Source organism: Canis aureus, chromosome 20 (genome assembly GCF_053574225.1).
Source record: "Canis aureus isolate CA01 chromosome 20, VMU_Caureus_v.1.0, whole genome shotgun sequence".
NCBI classification, from domain to species: Eukaryota; Metazoa; Chordata; class Mammalia; order Carnivora; family Canidae; genus Canis; species Canis aureus.
Window position 1 is genome coordinate 299835 of NC_135630.1, and position 17960 is coordinate 317794.

At 42.0% G+C, this 17960-nt stretch overlaps 2 long non-coding RNA genes across 8 annotated transcripts in view; one reads left to right on the forward strand and one right to left on the reverse strand.

The window, feature by feature from the left end:
• LOC144291390 (uncharacterized) overlaps window positions 1–17960 on the forward strand; it is a 122330-nt gene that overhangs the window by 91561 nt on the left and 12809 nt on the right. For 3 of the 4 annotated variants that reach the window (XR_013358642.1, XR_013358644.1, XR_013358640.1), the window contains 2 exons: window positions 433–509; window positions 3439–3515. This is a non-coding gene — a long non-coding RNA (uncharacterized LOC144291390). Of the gene's footprint in view, window positions 1–432; window positions 510–3438; window positions 3516–13737; window positions 13804–17960 lie in introns of those variants that run through there. The other variant, XR_013358641.1, reaches the window with a different exon arrangement.
• The window catches only part of LOC144291389 (uncharacterized), a 37376-nt gene continuing 36061 nt past the window's right edge, over window positions 16646–17960 (reverse strand). For all 4 annotated transcript variants that reach the window (XR_013358636.1, XR_013358639.1, XR_013358638.1 and 1 more), the window contains exon 4: window positions 16646–16788. This is a non-coding gene — a long non-coding RNA (uncharacterized LOC144291389). The remainder of the gene's footprint in view (window positions 16789–17960) is intronic.

The window sequence follows — 17960 nt, forward strand, 5'->3', positions numbered from 1 at the left end:
CACACTGCCAAACTTGCTGTAGGAGTTCCAGCCGTCTTGGGGTGGAGTCTTTTGGGTTTTCTAGGTACGGTATCATGTCATCGGCGAAGAGGGAGTTTAACTTCTTCTTTGATGATTTGAATGCCTTTTATTTCTTTTCATTGCCTGATTGCTGAGGCCATGACATCTCGTACTCTGTTGAGAATAGCAGCGGTGAGAGTGGACATCCCCATCTCGTGCCTGGTCTTCAGGGAAAGGCTCCCAGTGTTTCTCCATTGGGAATGAGAATTTGCTGCGGGCTTTTCGTAGATGGCTTTGAAGATGCTGAGGGACGTTCCCTCTATCCCGGTACTCTGAAGCGTTTGGATCTGGCATGGATGCCATATTTTGTCAAATGCTTCTTCCTCTGCGTCTCTTGAGAGGATCATCTGGTTCTTGTTTTCTCTCTTGCAGATCTGATGAAGCACCTTGAGTGCTCTCCGAGTACTGAAGCAGCCTTGCACCCCAGGGATAAAGCCTACCGGGTCATGGTGAGTAACTTGTTAATAATGTCCTGTTGGATCCCGTTGGCTCATAGCTTGTGGAGAAGGTGTGCATCCGTGTTCATCAGGGACATCGGTCCAGAATTCTCCCTTTTGGTGGGTGGGGTCTTGGGTTTTGGAGTTAAGGTGACACTGGCCTCCAAGAACGAGTTTGGAAGTATTCCATCTCTTTCTATCTTTCGGAGCAGCTTTAGTAGCACAGGTATGCTTTCTTCTTGAAGCGTTGGATAGAATTCCCCTGGGAAGGCATCTGGCCCCAGACTTTTGTGTCTCGGGAGGTTTGTGTGTTTGTTTCTAGGTGTATTTCTTATTGGGGTTCATTTTGCCAACATAGAGCATAACCCCCCAGGGCTCATCCCATCAAATGTCCCCCTCCGTGCCCATCACCCAGTCACCCCCAGCCCCCCGCCCTCCTCCCTTTCTTGCATCCCTTGTTCGTTTCCCAGGGTTAGGACTCTCTCATGTTCGGTCTCCCTTTCTGCCATCTCCCACTCAATTTTTTCTCCTTTCCCCTCTATTCCCTTTCACTATTTTTTTCTCATCCTCCCCAGAAGAATGAGACCATATGATGTTTGTCCTTCGTTGATTGACTTCTTTCACTCAGCCGTCATACCCTCTGGTTCCATCCAGGTCAAAGCAAATGGTGGGTGTTTGTCATTTCTAATGTCTGAGTAATCTTCCATTGTGTGCAGGGACCACTCGCCTTCCTTATCCATTCATCTTTCGATGGACACCAAGGCTCCTTCCGTAGTGTGGCTGTTGTGGGTGTTACCACTCTAAACCTCGGGGTGCGGGTGTCACGGCATTTCCCTGCATCTGTACCTTTGGGTCACACCTCCACCAGTGCACCTGCTGGATCGCAGGGCAGATCGGTTGTTACCTCTCTGAAGCACCTGCACACGGTTTTCCACTGAGGCTCAGGGAGGGTGCCGAACCCTTCCGCATGCGCTCACAGGGGTTTGGATGCAGGCACCGTCCACCGTCAGGGCACGGCCTTGGGGCGGTGGCTTTAGGGCCTGGGTTGCTGTGCCCCAGGAACCCCGCGAAGGTCCTTGGCTCTTCCTTCTCCCCCTTCCGCCCCCTCCCCCTCCACCCCTACCCCCCTTACTCCCTTACTCCTTCCGCCCCTGCCCCCCTTCCCTCTTCCCCCTTCCCAATCTCCCCAGGCTTGCCGGGAGCACGCCAGCCCCCCCTTGGTCCCTATCAGGTGAGTATGGCTATTTCTGAAATTTTTGAATTTTGAAAGCATTCTCCTTTCACCACATCCTCTCCAACATTTGTTGTTTCCTGTCTGGTTTTTTGTTCCCCATTCTCACCAGTGTGAGGTGGTATCTCATTGTGCTTTCGATCTGTATTTCCGTGACCCCGGTGATGTGGAGCATTGTCTCGTGTGCTTGTTGACCATGTCTATGTCTTCCTGTGTGACATTTCTGTTCGTGTCTTTTGCCCATTTCAGGGTTGGACTCCTGGTTTCTTTGCTGTTGAGTTGAATAAGTTCTTTAGAGATCTTGGATAACTCACGCTTTATCTGACAGGTCATTTGCAAATATCTTCTTCCATTCTGGAGGTTTGTCTTTTAGTTTTGTTGAGTGTTTCTTTTGCTGTGCGGAAGATTCTCATCTTGATGAATGATTCATTTTGGTCTTGTTTCTGTGGCCTTCATGGATGTATCTTGCAAGAAGTTGCTGTGGCCAAGTTCAAACAGGGTGTTGCCTGTGTTCTCCCCTAGAAGTTTGATGGAATCTTGTCTCACATTTACATCCTTCATCCATTTTGAGTTTTATCTTTGTGTACGGTGTGAGAGAATGGTCCAGTTTTATTCTTCTGCGTGTGGCTGTCCAACGTTCCCAGCAGCCTTTAGTGAAGAGACTGTCTTTTTTCCAGTGGATGGTCTTTCCTGCTTGGTCGAATATATGGTCTTGACAATAGAGTTGAGGGTCCACTTCTGGATTTCTCTCTTCTGTCCCATTGATCTGTGTGTCTGTTTTTGTGCCTGTACCACACTGTCTTGATGAGCACAGGTTTGTAGCACAACCTGAAATCCGGCATTGTGATGCCGCCAGCTGTGGTTTTCTTTTCTAATATTGCTCTCGCCATTTGGGGTCTTTTCTGATTCCACACTAATCTTCCGATGATTTGTTCCAACTCTCTGAAGAGAGCCCGTGATATTTCTGATGATAGGGATTGTGTTCCATGTGTAAATTGCCCTGGGTCACGTGGACATTTTCCCAGTATATGAATTCTTCCAATCCAGGAGCATGGAGTAGTTTTCCATCTCTTTGTGTCTTCCTCAATTTCTTTCAGATGTGTTCTGTAGTTTTTTGGGTAGAGATCCTTTACCTCTCTGGTTAGGTGTATTCCTAGGTACCTCATGCTTTTGGGTGCAATTGTAAATGTTACTGACTCTTTCATTTCTCTATCTTCGGTCTCATCGTTGGCATAGAGAGAGGCCACTGATTTCTGGGCATTGATTCAGTATCCTGCCACACTGCTGAACTTGCTGTAGGAGTTCCAGCAATCTTGGGGAAGAGTCTTTTGGGTTTTCCAGGTACGGTATCATGTCATCGGTGAAGAGGGAGAGTTTGACTACTTCTTTGCCGATTTGAATGCCTTTTATTTCTTTCTGTCGCTTGATTGCTGAGGCCGTGACGTCTAGTAGTATGTGAGTAGCCATGGTGAGAGTGGACATCGCTGTCTCTCGTTCCCAATCTTCAGGGAAAGGCTCCCAGTGTTTCCACATTGAGGATGATAATTTGCTGAGGGCTTTACTTTCCGTAGATGACTTTGGAGATGCTGGGAACATTCCCTCTATCCCTGTACTCTGAAGCGTTTGGATCAGGAATGGATGCCGTATTTGTCAAATGCTTTCTCTGCATCTCTTGAGAGGATCGTCTGGTTCTTGTTTCTTCTCTTGCAGATCTGCTAAGTCATGTGGCGTGCTTTCCAAGTGTTGAACCAGCCTTGCATCCCTGGTATAAATTCCACCTGGTCATGGTGAGTAACTTCTTAATGTACCGTTGGATCCCATCGGCTCGTGTCTTGAGAATATTTGCATCCGTGTTCGTGAGGACTGTCGGTCTATAACTCTCCTTTTTTGGTGGGATCTTTGTCTGCTTTTGGACTTAAGGTGATGGTGGCCTCCAAGAACGAGTTTGGAAGCATTCCATCTATCTTTCGGAACCACTTTAGTAGTAATAGGTACGGTTTCTTCTTTAAACGTTTGATAGCATTCCCCAGGGAAGCCATCTGGCCCTGGACTTTTGTGTCTTGGGAGATCTTTGATGATGACTGCTTCAGTTTCCTCCCTGGATATTGGCCTGTTCAGGTTTTCTGTGTCTTCCTGTTCCGGTTTTGGTAGTTTGTGGTTTTCCGGAAATGCGTCCGTTTCTACTCGATTGCCCAATTTATTGGTGTATAGCTGCTCAGGATGAGTTTTAAAGATCGTTTGTATTTCCTTGGTGGTGGTGGTGATCTCTCCTTTCTCATTCATGATTTTATTTTATTTTTTTATTTTCATTTTTTAATAATAAATTTATTTTTTATTGTTGTTCAATTTGCCAACATACAGAATAACACCCAGTGCTCATCCCGTCAAGTGCCCCGCTCAGTGCCTGTCACCCATTCACCCCCACCCCCCACTCTCCTCCCCTTCCACCACCCCTAGTTTGTTTCCCAGAGTTAGGAGTCTTTATGTTTTGTCTCCCTTTCTGATGTTTCCCACACATTTCTTCTCCCTTCCCTTCTATTCCCTTTCACTATTATTTATATTCCCCAAATGAATGAGACCATATAATGTTTGTCCTTCTCCGATTGACTTATTTCACTCAGCATAATACCCTCCAGTTCCATCCACGTTGAAGCAAATGGTGGGTATCTGTCATTTCTAATGGCTGAGTAATATTCCATTGTATACATAAACCACATCTTCTTTATCCATTCATCTTTCGATGGACACCGAGGCTCCTTCCACAGTTTGGGTATTGTGGACATTGCTGCTAGAAACATCAGGTTGCAGGTGTCCCGGCGTTTCATTGCTTCTGTATCTTTGGGGTAATATTGTATTATAATCAATTAATTAATTTTTGTTGTGTTGTTTATATATATACATTTATATATATAGTTTGTATTTTTTATTAAGTGTTTTATATGTTTGGTTGCTCCCACATTGGGTGCATAAATATTTATAGTGGTTAGATCTTCTTGTTGGATTGTCTCCTTTATTATCATATGGTGTCATATCCTTCTTTGTCTCTTGTTAATCTTTGTTTTAACATCTAGTTTATCTGATCTGAGTATTGCTACTCCAACTTTCTTCTGACATCCGTCTGTGTGATAAATATTTCTGCGTCACCCCACTTTCAATGTGCAGGTGTCTTCACATCTCAAATAAGTATGTTGTAGGTACTATAGAGTTGGATCTAGTTTGTTTGTTTTTGTCCATTCTGACACCCTATGTATTTTGATTTGAGCATTTAGTCCATTTACATTCAAAGTAATTATTCATAAATATTTATTTAGTGCCATTTTATTACTTGTTTTGTCATTGTTTCTGGAGATTTCTCTGGTCCTTTCTTGTCTTTGTTACTTTTAGTCTTTCCTTCCCGCTCAAGGAGAGCCCTCTAATATTTATTTTTTTTAATTGAAGTTTGACTTGCCCACATATAGTATAACACCCAGTGCTTATCCTGTCATGTGCCCCCCTCAGGGCCCATCACCCAGTCACCCCATCCCCCTGCCCACCTCCTCATCTGCAACCCTTTGTTCATTTCCCAGAGTTAGAAGTCTCTCATGTTTTGCCACCCTCTCTAATTTTTCCCAGTCATTTTCTCTCCTTTCCCCTATAATTCCTTTCACTTTTTCTTTTATTCCCCGTATGAGTGAAACCATATAATGATTATCCTTCTCAAATTGACTTACTTCACTCAGCATAATACCCTCCAGTTCCATCCACATTGAAGCAAATGGTGAGCATTCTTCCTTTCTAATATTTTTTGAAGGGCTGTCTAGTAATCATGAACTCCTTTAGTTTTTGTTCTGTGTCCTTCTCAGCCTATTGATAGTGATATTATTAGCTTGGAATGCCTGAGGCACTCACCTGGGCCCCCACTACCTATGGCAAGTCCCCACAGACATTTTCCCATCGAGAGCCAATATTATGGTTGGCATGGCCCTTGTGGCTCTTATTATTATTGGAAGATGTATCTCAGCAACAACTATCAAGGGACTTTGAAAAAAGAAATTTATTACTCAGAGATCTTGGAAGGCATATGGCATGCCCAAGAGCCATCAAGCAAGGTGTCAGATAGAGATTACAGACCTGGGTACTCTCCTTACTGAGATTGAGGGTAGGCTACCTAGGATTTCTTGGCTTTACTCTTTACTCATAAATTTAAAACAGAGCAGGAATTAGGGCACAAGAGGTGATAGCAGAGTTCCTTAAGTGGTCAATAATCTAGATTGCCAAGGACTTTCTAAAAAGGAAACTCAGATGGGACACCCTGGTTCCTTTTCTTATCTAGTTGTTTTAGCAGTAGTTGTATCATATAGCTGGCAATATGTTTATTCAAAATAGATGTCTTGGAAATGTATGCCTCAGCAATCAAAAGCTGATTTTCAGGCACTTACACTACAAAAACCTTGTTGAATCTTCTTTCAGAATGTATCTAGAATATTACCATTTTTACCATCCCCATAGCCTTGATCCAAGCCTACCCCATTTCTCACCTGTAGAACCACAGTGGCCCTAACCAGTCTGGGTTCCCTGGAGGCTCCTCTAACTGAGTAGCCAGAGTTAACATGTCCTATCTCATCCCTCCCAGGTTCAGAATCCTCCATTACCTCACTCAGCACCAAAACCAAAGCCTGTATGACCAGACCAAACCTGGTCTTCTTCCTTGTGCTGCCTCCTTCCTTCCTCACCTCCTTGTTCTTCTCTTGGTTCTTCTAGAAGTTCACCTAGTCACTCACCTCCCTGCTCACCACACTACAGCCCCAGATGGTTTTTTCACCCTTCTTGAGCACCAGCCTTAGCCTTCCACTCAAAGCCTTTGCACTGACTGTTCCCTCTTCCTGGATGTTCCCTCCCCACACAACTGGGGCGTCCCTCTTTCCCTCTCCTCAGGCCCTTCTCCCACCTCACTGAGGACTTACTGAAAGTCACCCTGATCAAAATCCTGACTGCCTCCCCCAACAGCTTCTGATATACCCGCCCCTGTTTTTCTGATGTAACATACCACACATTATAGTTGTTTAATTAATGTAAACTCTAACCAGAATGGAAGTTACAGAAAGGCAGGGAATTTTGTTCACTACTCTAGCCCTAACACTCAGAACAGTGCCTGCCACAACTGGAAAGTACCAGTTAGGTTGGTGAATAAATGCACAGAAAGATGGATGGATGAATAAATGGAAATAAAACTTGACTTAATTAGTGGTTACACCATAATGACCACAAGATGGAGACATTCTTTAATATAAATTCATCCCTACTTTTCCCTTCTGTTTGTTTCCCCATCCTGATAGTACTTCACTGCCTCTTTTACCTACACACATGCCTGGGTTTTACTCTCCGTGTGTGTGTGTGTGTGTGTGTGTGTGTGTGTGTGTGTGTTCTCTCTTTTGAATTTTGTGTCCCCTCTTGGCCACTTGTGTACTCCTCTGTCTACAGAGGCTCTGTTTGCAGGATGGAAGAAACAGGTTAGAACTGAAACAGATACCTCATTTATTTTTGTTTAGCCTACTGAATTTTAAAAATTTCTTTAATAGATTTTTTGCGTGTGTTTTAAATGGAAAAATAGCATGTTTGCATTTTGTATTCACGTATTTTTATGAAGCTAAATTGATTTACTTTTGGCTTCTGTGCCCTGTATAAAGTGCTGAGGTAGTGGGTCTGAATGAAATAACAGTACAAATCCAAAGATGTGCTTTTTCTTTTGGACCAAACTAGTTCCTTCTCATGTGGTTTCATCTTCAGAGGTGGCCAAGTCTTTCTTGGAGGAAAATGCTTCACTTCCCCGCTCAGGTAGCGCCTGGGGAGCTCAAGTCTCATTGACTTTTCCTCCTTAACACTGACTCAATGTCACATAGGCAATGGGTCTGCTATCATTTATGCAGAAACCTGTTTGACATTTCCTTACCTGGGATGAAACCCTATAAATTATAACTCACTTCTTCTTCCTCCTCTTCTTCCTCCTCCTTTTTTTATAGTCTTCGTTTCTATTTCAATTCCAGTTAGTTAATATACAGTGTAATACGTGTTTCAGGAGTAGAATTTAGTGGTTCATCACTTACACACAATACCCCATGCTCTTAATAACAAGTGCCCCCTTTAATACCCATCACCTATTTAACCCATCCCCACCTACCCACCTCCTTCCAGCAACCCTCAGTTTGTTCTTCATAGTTAACATTCATTTTTATGGTTTCCCTCTCTTTCCCCCCATGTTCATGTGTATTCTTTCTTAAGTTCCACATATAAGTGAAATCATAGTATTTGTCTTTATCTGACTTATTTCACTTAGCATAATAGGTTCTAGCTCCACCCATGCTGCTGCAGATAGCAAGATTTCACTCTATTTGATAGCTGAGTAATATTTTATATATATAATTATATATATATTGCTGCTTCTTTATCCATTCATCTGTCAATGGACATTAAGGCTCTTTCCATAGTTTGGCTATTGTGGATGTTGCTGCTATAAACATTAGGGTGCATGTATCCCTTTGAATCAGTATTTTGTACACTTTCAGTAAATACCTGCTAGTGTAACTGGTGGGTCATAGGGTAGTTCTATTTTTAACTTCTTGAGGAACCTTTATACTGTTTTACAGAGTGGCTGCACCAGTTTGTATTCCCACCAACATTGTAAAAGGGTTTCCCTTTCCCCACACCTGTTGTTTCCTGTCTTGTTAATTTAAGCCATTCTGACATGTGAGGTACTATCTCATCATGGTTTTGATTTGTATTTCCCTGATGACGAGTGATGGTGAGGATCTTCTCATGTGTCTATTAATCATCTATATTTATTCTTTGGAAAAGTGTCTATTCGTGCCCTCTGCCCGTTTCTTAACTGGATTATTTATTTTTTGGGTGTTGAATTTGATAAATCATTTGCAGATTTGATACGAACCCTTTGTCAGATACGTCATTTACAAACATCTTCCCCCATTCTATAGGGTGCCTTTTAGTTTTGTTGACTGGTTCCTTCACTGTGCAGACACTTTTTATCCTGATGAAGTGTCAATTGTTCAGTTTTGATTTTGTTTCCCTTGCCTCCAGAGACCTGTCCACTAAGAAGTTGCTAAGACCAAGGTCAGTGAGTTTTCTGTCTGTGTTCTTCTCTAGGATTTTAATGGTTTCCTGTCTCACATTTATTTTTTTATAAATTTATTTTTTTATTGGTGTTCAATTTGCCAGCATATCGAATAACACCCAGTGCTCATCCCGTCAAGTGCCCACCTCAGTGCCTGTCACCTGTCTCACATTTAGATCTTTCATCCATTTGAACTTATTTTTGTGTATGGTGTAAGAAAGTGGTTCAGTTCCATTCTTTTGCATGCAGCTGTCCAGTTCCCTCAACACCATTTGTTGAAGAGACCGTCTTTCTCCCATTGGATATTCTTTCCTGCTTTGTTGAAGATAAGTTGACTATCAAGTTGTGGGTCAATTTCGGAGTTCTCTATTCTGGTCCACTGTCTGTTTTTGTGCCAGTACCATACTGTCTTGATGATCACAGCTTTGTAATACAGCTTGAATTCTGGAATCTCAATGCCTCCAGCTTTGCTTTTCTTTTTCAAGATCGTTTTGTCTATTCAGGGTCCTTTGTGGTTCCATAGGAATTTTAGGGTTATTTGTTCCAGCTCTGTGAAACATGCTGGTGATATTTTGATAGGGATTGCACTAAATGTGTAAATTACTGTGGATAGCATAAACATTTTAACAATGTTTGTTTTTACACTCCTTGAGCATGGAATGTTTTTCCATTTCTTTGTGTCCTCTTCAATTTCTTTCATAAGTGTTCTGTAGTTTTCAGAATGCTGATGATCCCTAGGAATCTTATGTTCTTTCGGAGGCCCCTGACCTCATGGAATCTCTCTCCTGAGATGCAGATGCTGCTCTCTAGCCCCATATTCTTACCCACAGAATATAGTGATCAATTGGCTGCCACACCCATGAATGACTGCCGTGCTCTCTTGGAGGTATGACTGTTGCTTATTCCAGAAGAGAATGAAGTTCAGGGAAAGAGTAGCAAAACAGGGAAATAATCAGTAGAAAAATGAAAGGAAAATTGGGGAAAGAAATGGGAAGGTAATGGGCATAGATGAGAAGGATGCAGAGAAGAAAAAGAATAATGGGTTATACCTATTAAGTATATACTGTGTATTGACACTGTGCCAACCACTTCATACGGGAGCAATAGTTGAAAAGTTTTTCTCAATGCCTAAAGTCATTTACTCTATAACCCTTTGCTATGGGTTGAATTGTGTTCTGCCAAAATTAATATGTTGGAGTTCTAGTCTTCAATACCTCAGAACTTTACTGTATTTGGAGACATAGCCTTTTAGGATGAGGTCACTATAGTGGGCCCTAATCCAATCAGACTGATATCCTTATAATAGATGATTGGGACACAGACACTGCCTTAGTCCATCTGAACTGTTACAACCAGATAACACACAACCGATGGCTTATAAACAATGGAAATTTATTTCTCACAGTTCTGGAGCCTGGAAGACCAAGACCAAGCTCCAGACTTGGACCAGCAGACTCAATGTCTGTTAAGGATTCTCTTCCAGGTTCATAGACAGCCATCTCATTGTGTCCTCACACAGTGGAAGGGGCAAGGGAGCTCTGTGGAGCCTCTTCTATAAGGGCACTGATGCTATTCATGAGGGTGGCAAGCTTTGAAAGTCCCCACTATCCAATACCATTGCTTGGGAGTAGGGTGCACAAACATCCAATATATAGCAGACACATGTAGAGGAAGGATCATGTGAAGACACAGGGAGAAGACAGCCCAAGAGAGAGACCTCAGAAGACAACAGTGTTGAGGGCACCCTGGTCTCAAACTTCCAGCTTCCAAAACTGAGAAAAGTAATTTTTTATTGCTTAAGCCACCTTGTTCATGTTACTTTGTTGTGGTAGTCCAAGCTGACTGATGTGTCCAGGACTTGGTTATTGGTTGAGAGGCAGGATGGCACAGAGAATAAAGTCCCAGATTGTAAATTGACAATTTGGGTTAGAGTCTCCATCCTGTTGCCACTTTTTCTTTGTAAAACGTATGTGGTGGTAACAGCAACACCAGCCCACTTGAGCTGATGTGACCTCCTTGGAGTTGAATCAGCACAGGATTTCCCATTATTACCCTAAGGGTTTCCTTATCAAAGGTCTCCTGTGTAGGCTCTATTTTGATTTACTGCCTTTCTGGGGACTTTGCTGTTTAACCATTTTTTAGCCTACCATTTCCCCAGTGGGAACTTCACTTTCATACACACTCCTTCCTCAAGCCCTGTCTCAGTTTACCACCTTTGTGTACCAGTTTTGACTCTACCTCCTTTTTCCTCCCTGAATTTTCCTGCCCCTCTGATTATTTGTGCTTAGAATTCCGTGCAGTTACATGCAATCCTTTCATCATTCTCTGTGTATTAGCTCCTTATCCCTGAGGGAGAACCCTGTGTCTTTTACAGTTTCCATCACTGTGCTGAGCACACAGTGAGAATATGCATAAAACGAGTCCTGGACATATAAACTCTGCACGCTGCCTGCTCAAAAGCCCAGGGAAGAGAAAATGGAGACATAGTCCCAAGGAGAAAGCCACAGTCTATGTAGCTTTCAGGCTCAGATAAGCTTATAGAGTGCGAGGGCCCCAGCACGATACAGACAACAGATTGCTTCCCAGAAGGTCATCATTACGTGTGAGGTATTCTTTTCTTTTATGCAACTTACTGCACCCTGTAGGAAACTGAATTTGGAGAATCAAGAGATCCATATGAGCAGGTATCACGGTGTCCATTGTGTTCAGCACCATGAGGACATCATAGTTTGGATCCTGTAAGGGTTATTCCTGACCCCTGCTTCCTCATGGCATCACATGAAGAATGGTTGTGACTGCCCCTGACTTGTGGGACACAGCCTGAGATGCTATCTAATATTTCCTTACTTATTACTTGGGTTGAAGAAAGAATCCATTAGATGAATGAATAAGATTTTTTTAAAATATATTTAATTTATTTTTTTATTCATGAGAGACACAGAAAGAGAGAGAGAGAGAGGCAGAGACACAGGCAGAGGTAAAAGCAGGCTCCATGCAGGGATCCTGATGTAGGACTAGATCCCAGGATTCCAGGATCACTCCCTGTGCCAAACGCAGGTGCCAACCACTGAGCCACCCAGAGACCCCCCTTCAATAAGATTTTTTTTAACCTGAGTTACTAATAAAGATTACAAACATACTTAAGGAAATATCAGCAACTTAATTCTGCAATGTCTGGAGAATGTTGGGGAGGGGAGACATCAGAGGACTCCAACTTTTTCAGGTTTGTAGAATTATGAGCTTGGAAGTGTGCAAACTTCAAAGCAAGACTTTGAGCAAGAAGGGACCAGTCAAGATTGATGAGGTGATGAACATCAGTGGGGATCTCCATTGCTTTGTTCTGTACAGTTGGTACGGATTTTTATGTTATTCAATATACTTATATTCCTCAAGTTGAGGACAGTTTCAGTAGCACAACCCATGGCAAAAATCATAAATATTGGACTATCTGCCAAAAGAAAAATCCAAGAGTTAGTCTTCTCTCTTATCTTGTGTCCCCTCTTCACCCACGTCCTATCCTATCTGCCTCCCTTGGGGAAGAAAAGGGTACACAGAATGCCCCAGAATTCCCCTCTGCCTTCTGTGAAAGAAGCAAGAACCACAGCTCCATCTCTGTCCAGGGACCAAGCCTTAGTTCCCTTTGGGCCCGACATCTCAGTTTAGGATGAATCCCAAAGGGCCCCTGCTGTGTCAGATGCATAGCTGAGATTGGAGTCTGTACCTTCTGACGAGGCGAGAGATAGTTGGAAGAGAGGAAAAAGCCTGAGGTCAGAACTCATGTATTCACCTAAACAGCCCCTTGGTACCTGTTGTTTTCTATCTGAATGGCATCTGTGCATCTTATTACAAGTCCATACTTTTCTCCTCCTCAGGAAAATGGCAAGTCCTTCTGCAGATTTCAGAATCATATCATGCTTATTCATGGGGTTTGGGTAATAGCAATAATGGTAGTGATGAAAAAAACCAGAACTGAGGTATCACCCTCTTTGTTGAAGAGGGTGATGGCCAATGACCCAAGTTCCCATTCGAGGAGATCATGATATGACATGTTCCCAAGTGTCAGACTTTCCTGTGGAAAGCAGTTGTGTTCTCTTCATCTTCCCTCTCCTCTCCTCGTCCTCTCCTCTCCCCCTTCTCTCTTCTGACAGATGGCTCCCTCCAAACTTTGGAGAGTGAACTAGGACTTGGCCCTGTATCAGCCTTTGCTGTACATAGTAGTTAGTCTCTAGGATGGCCTGCGATCTCTTAGTATTCATGTCCTTGTATACTCTTCTCCCATGTTGTATCAGAGTTGATCTGTGCAACCAACAGGATACAACAGAAGTGAAGAAATGTTCCTTCTGATATTTGATTACTTTGAAACTGTAGTATCTCCTTCCTCCCTCCCTCTTCTCCTCCTCTTCTCCCTCTGTCATCATTTGCCCTGAGAAATGCCAGTTAGTGCTCTTCCTCCCTCCCTCCATCTCTCTTATCTCTCTTCTCTCTTCTCTTCTCTTCTCTCTATCTCTCTCTCTCTCTCTCTCATCACTTGCTGTGGGGGAATACATTATAAGGACATCCAGGCAGCCCACACAGAGACCCATGTAGAGAAGAACCAAGCCTGACAACTACATGGGTGATCTTGGAAGCAGGTCTTCCTGGTGACAGGCCCTGCTGACAGCTAGATTACAACTTCATGAGAAACTCAGCCAGAAGCACTTAGCTAGGCCACTTCCAAACTCCTGACCCTCAGATGCCATGAAATAATAAATGCTCATTGTTTTAAACTGCCAAGTTTTGGAGTAATGATTACACAGCAAAGATAACTAGCACAGATATATCCTTTGAGAAAATGAACACCAAGAATCCTGTGGAAATAGTTGTACCTATGCCAATAACTTCCACACGCTTTGTCTCTGTACCAGTGCAGGCAAGAAGAACTGGGTCGCAGGAAACATCATACACGTTGTAGCAGGCAGGACACTTAATGCCATTGGGTTCTGAGGATTCCTGAGGCACTGAATGAAGAAAGAAAATTTTCATCTCAAAGAGTAAGCCATAAAAGGAGCTCAGAGAATTTATTATCCCCCAACCAAGATCATGCTTATTCCATGATTCCTCCACCCAAAATCAAAATTATTTAAAACTAGGATGGCATGGAGGGTGTGTGTGTGTGTGTGTGTGTGTGTGTGTGTGTGTGTGTGTGGAGGGGAGTAGGTATTAAGTGGAAAGATAGAGGATCTTATAGGAATTTGGTTTATTTGCTTCTTTCATGAATTGATCCTTTGCCCTGGCTGGAGAAAAATGCTTAGATGCCAGAAGGTAACTTGTGGTCTTAAAAAATACTGGTAAGAAATTTTATCATTTCAAGTTTCACATCTAAGTCTTTAATACATTTTTAGCTTATTTCTGTGAATGGCATAAAAAAGTGGTCTGGTTTCATGCTTTTGTATACATATAGCTGCCCAGTTTTCCCAGCACATTTTTGGGAGAGACTGCCTTTTCCCCCATGTATATTCTTCTCTCCTTTGCCATAGATAAATTGACCATACAAGCATGGGTTTATTTCTGCATTCTCTCTTCTGTTCCATTGATCTATGTGTCTGTTTTTGTGCCAGTACCATACTGTTTTGATCACTACAGCTCTATAGTGTATCTTGAAATCTGGGATTGTGATACTTTGAGCTTTATTCCCTCAGGATTGCTTTGGCTACTCAGTCTTTTGTGGTACAAATTTTACTTTTATTTTCTCTAGTTCTGTAAAAAATACTGTTGTATTTTGATAGGAATTGCATATCTGTAGATTGCTTGGGTAGTATGGACATTTTAACAATACTCGTTCTTCCAGTCCATAACCAAACATTGGAAGTAATTTCACATCATCTGTAGACACATTTTTCTTTATATATCTCCTTTAGCAAAGGAAATAAAACAAAAATAAACTACTGAGACTACACCAAAATAAAAACCTTTTGCATAGCAAAGAAAATCACCAACAAAATAAAAAGGCAACCTACTGAATGAAGAAAGATATTTGCAAATTATATATATCTTTTAAATATATAATTAAATATATAAATAATATATAACTTATAAAAAATAAAATATATAAATAATATAAACAATAATAAAAATTATATATAAATAATATTCTAAATATATAAAGAGCTTATACAACTCAATACCAAAAAAGCCCCACGAATAATCCAATTAAAAAATGGGCATGGGACCTGAATAGACATTTTTCCAAGAAAGATATATAGATGGCCAACGGACACATAAAAAAAGATGCTCAACATCACTAATCATCAGGAAAATGCAAGTTCAGACTATAATGAGATATCACTTTATGCCTGTCAGAATGGCTAAAATAAAAAACATAGGAAATAACAATTATTTGTGAGGGTGCAGAGAAAATGGAATCTTTGTGTGCTGTTGGTAGGAATGCAAATTGGGGATAGCCACTGTGGAAAACAGTATGGAGGTTCCTCAAAAAAATAAAAATGGAAATTCCATATGATCCCATAATTTCATTACTGGGGTATTTACCCAAAGAAAATGAAAAACACTAATTTGAAAAGATATATGCACCCCTATGTTTATTGTAGAATTATTTGCAATAGCTGATATATGAAAAAACAACCCGGGTGTCCATGGACTGAAGAATGGATAAAGAACACGTGATATGTATGTCTGTGTGTGTGTGTATGAATAAATAAATTTATTTATTCATTAGAGACACAGAGAAAGAGAGGCAGAGATATAGGCAGAGGGAGAAGCAGGCTCCCTTCAGGGAGCCCAGTATGGGACTCAATCCTGGGACCCCAGGATCACAACCTGAGCCAAAATCAGATGCTTAAGCACTGAGCCACCCAGGCGTGTCTATACAAGAGGATATTACACAACCATAAAAACGGATGAGATCTTTCCATTTCAAATAACATGGATGGATTTAGAGCATAAATGCTAAGTGAAATAAGGCAGTCAAGGAAAAATAAATATCTATCATGTGATTTCACTCATATATAGAATTTTAAAAATGAAACAAATTAGCAAACAAAGGTTTTTAAAAAGGCAAACAAAAACCACTCTTAAATAGCATAAACTGATGGTTGCTAGCAGGTAGGTGGGTGGAAGATGGATTATATAGGTGAAAGAGATTAAGAGTACATTTATCTTGATGAGCCCCGAGCAATATATAGAATTGTTGAATCGCTGTATTGTACACCTGAAACTAATATAATACTGTATGTTAATTATACTTTAATAAAAAAATACTGTTGAGAGAGTTAAGAAATAAATAGGCAAGGACAAACACTTTTCAACTGGAATGGAAAAGCAAACAATTTAAACCTACAAACTCATACTTAGTGTAAATCCTGAGGACCCATCCCAGCCGCCCAGCTGCCATTCAGTCTTCCTTAAAAGAAGGGCTTGTGCCTATCCCTTCACAGGAAGGAAAGACAGTCAGTGAGGAAAATCAATAGGCAGCTCAGAAGCAGAGAGACAGGTCGTAGGAAGGTACTTAGAAGACAGACATAAGGGATCCCTGGGTGGTGCAGCGGTTTGGCGCCTGCCTTTGGCCCAGGGCGCAATCCTGGAGACCTGGGATCGAGTTCCACGTCGGGCTCCCGGTGCATGGAGCCTGCTTCTCCCTCTGCCTGAGCCTCTGCTCTCTCTCTCTCTCTCTCTCTCTCTCTCTCTCTCTCTGTATGACTATCATAAATAAATAAATTTTAAAAAAATTTTAAAAAAAGACAGACATAAGACAATGGATTGGGATAAAGGATGGGAAGGGAGGGAGAGCAGAGATGTGTTGTTACTCACCTTGGAAGTCCCCTTGGTTATAGAGCTCATCTTGGCAGCACTGGTAGTTTTACCTGAATGTTTTATTATCTCCTAGTGTTGCTGAGAAGGTCCTTGGGACACACTTGCTTGAAGAACAACCTTCTCCTCAACATATTGTAAGAGCTTCCCTGTACAGAAGCAAACCCCAGAAGGAATTTCCCCTTTGAACCATAGAGAGAGCGATGCCCAAATGGGCTACCATTATTAAAGGATTCTGTGCTTCAAATCCTTTTGTCTTTAGTCTTTCCACTTCTCAAGGAGCCCTTCTGCATTGGTCCATGGAATAAACCAGTGGAGGGATGGTTTGTTAGCACTTGTTAGAATGGGAGTGTCATACTTCAATGAGGTGATGCAGAACAAGGATTGTCCAGTCTTTTTACCAGTGTCTCCCACCCTGCCTCCTCCCACCACCCCACACCCCCAGTCCTATCTGGGTAGAATTCAACATAAGAAAGTAGGGTAAAATAGAAGATGCACAGGAAAGCTCCAGCTGGCACCAACATCAGCACTTGTCTGATCTAATCTCTGATTCCTCAGATGAAGAATCTGAGGCTCAGAGAAATGCAAAACTTGGCTAAAGTTGACTGAGAGGTGATGTGGGTCTCCTAATTTTGTCTCGTGCCTGTTGCCTCCACCACCAACTGCTCTCAACATCAGGAGAACCACAGAAAGCTAGCTCTATCTGTTGCTGCCCTACCTCCCCAGTTCTTAGAGGAATAGCCAAGGGCTTGCTCGTGAAAAGAAACAGGGTCTGAGAGAATGTATTAGTATCTTCAGAGATTCACTGACACTCTGTTAGGGTAGAGTATACTTCCTTGTCTCACTGACAATAGACATGGTCATATGATTTGCTCTGAATACTAAAATGTGAGCAGAAATGTGTATTCTATGTTCCAGCAGAAGCTAGGGTATACTTGGAGTATGGTTCTCTCTATCTCTCTTCATTTTTTTATTGTGGTACAATGCATATAAGGTAAAAAAATACTATCTTAAAAATTTTTAAAGATTTTACTTATTTATTCATGAGACACACACACACACACACACACACACACAGAGAGACAGGCAGAGATACAGGCAGAGGGAGAAGCAGGCTCCATGCAGGGAGTCCAATGTGGGGCTTGATACTGGGACTTCAGGATTATGCCCTGAGCCAAAGGCAGATGCTCAACAGCTGAGCCACCCAGGCGTCCCTATATTAAACATTTTTAATTGCACAGTTCAGTGGTGTTAATCTCCATGCTCTTTCTTCCCTCCACCATGACACCCAGCAATTCTTTAGAAAACATCTTCTCCATCA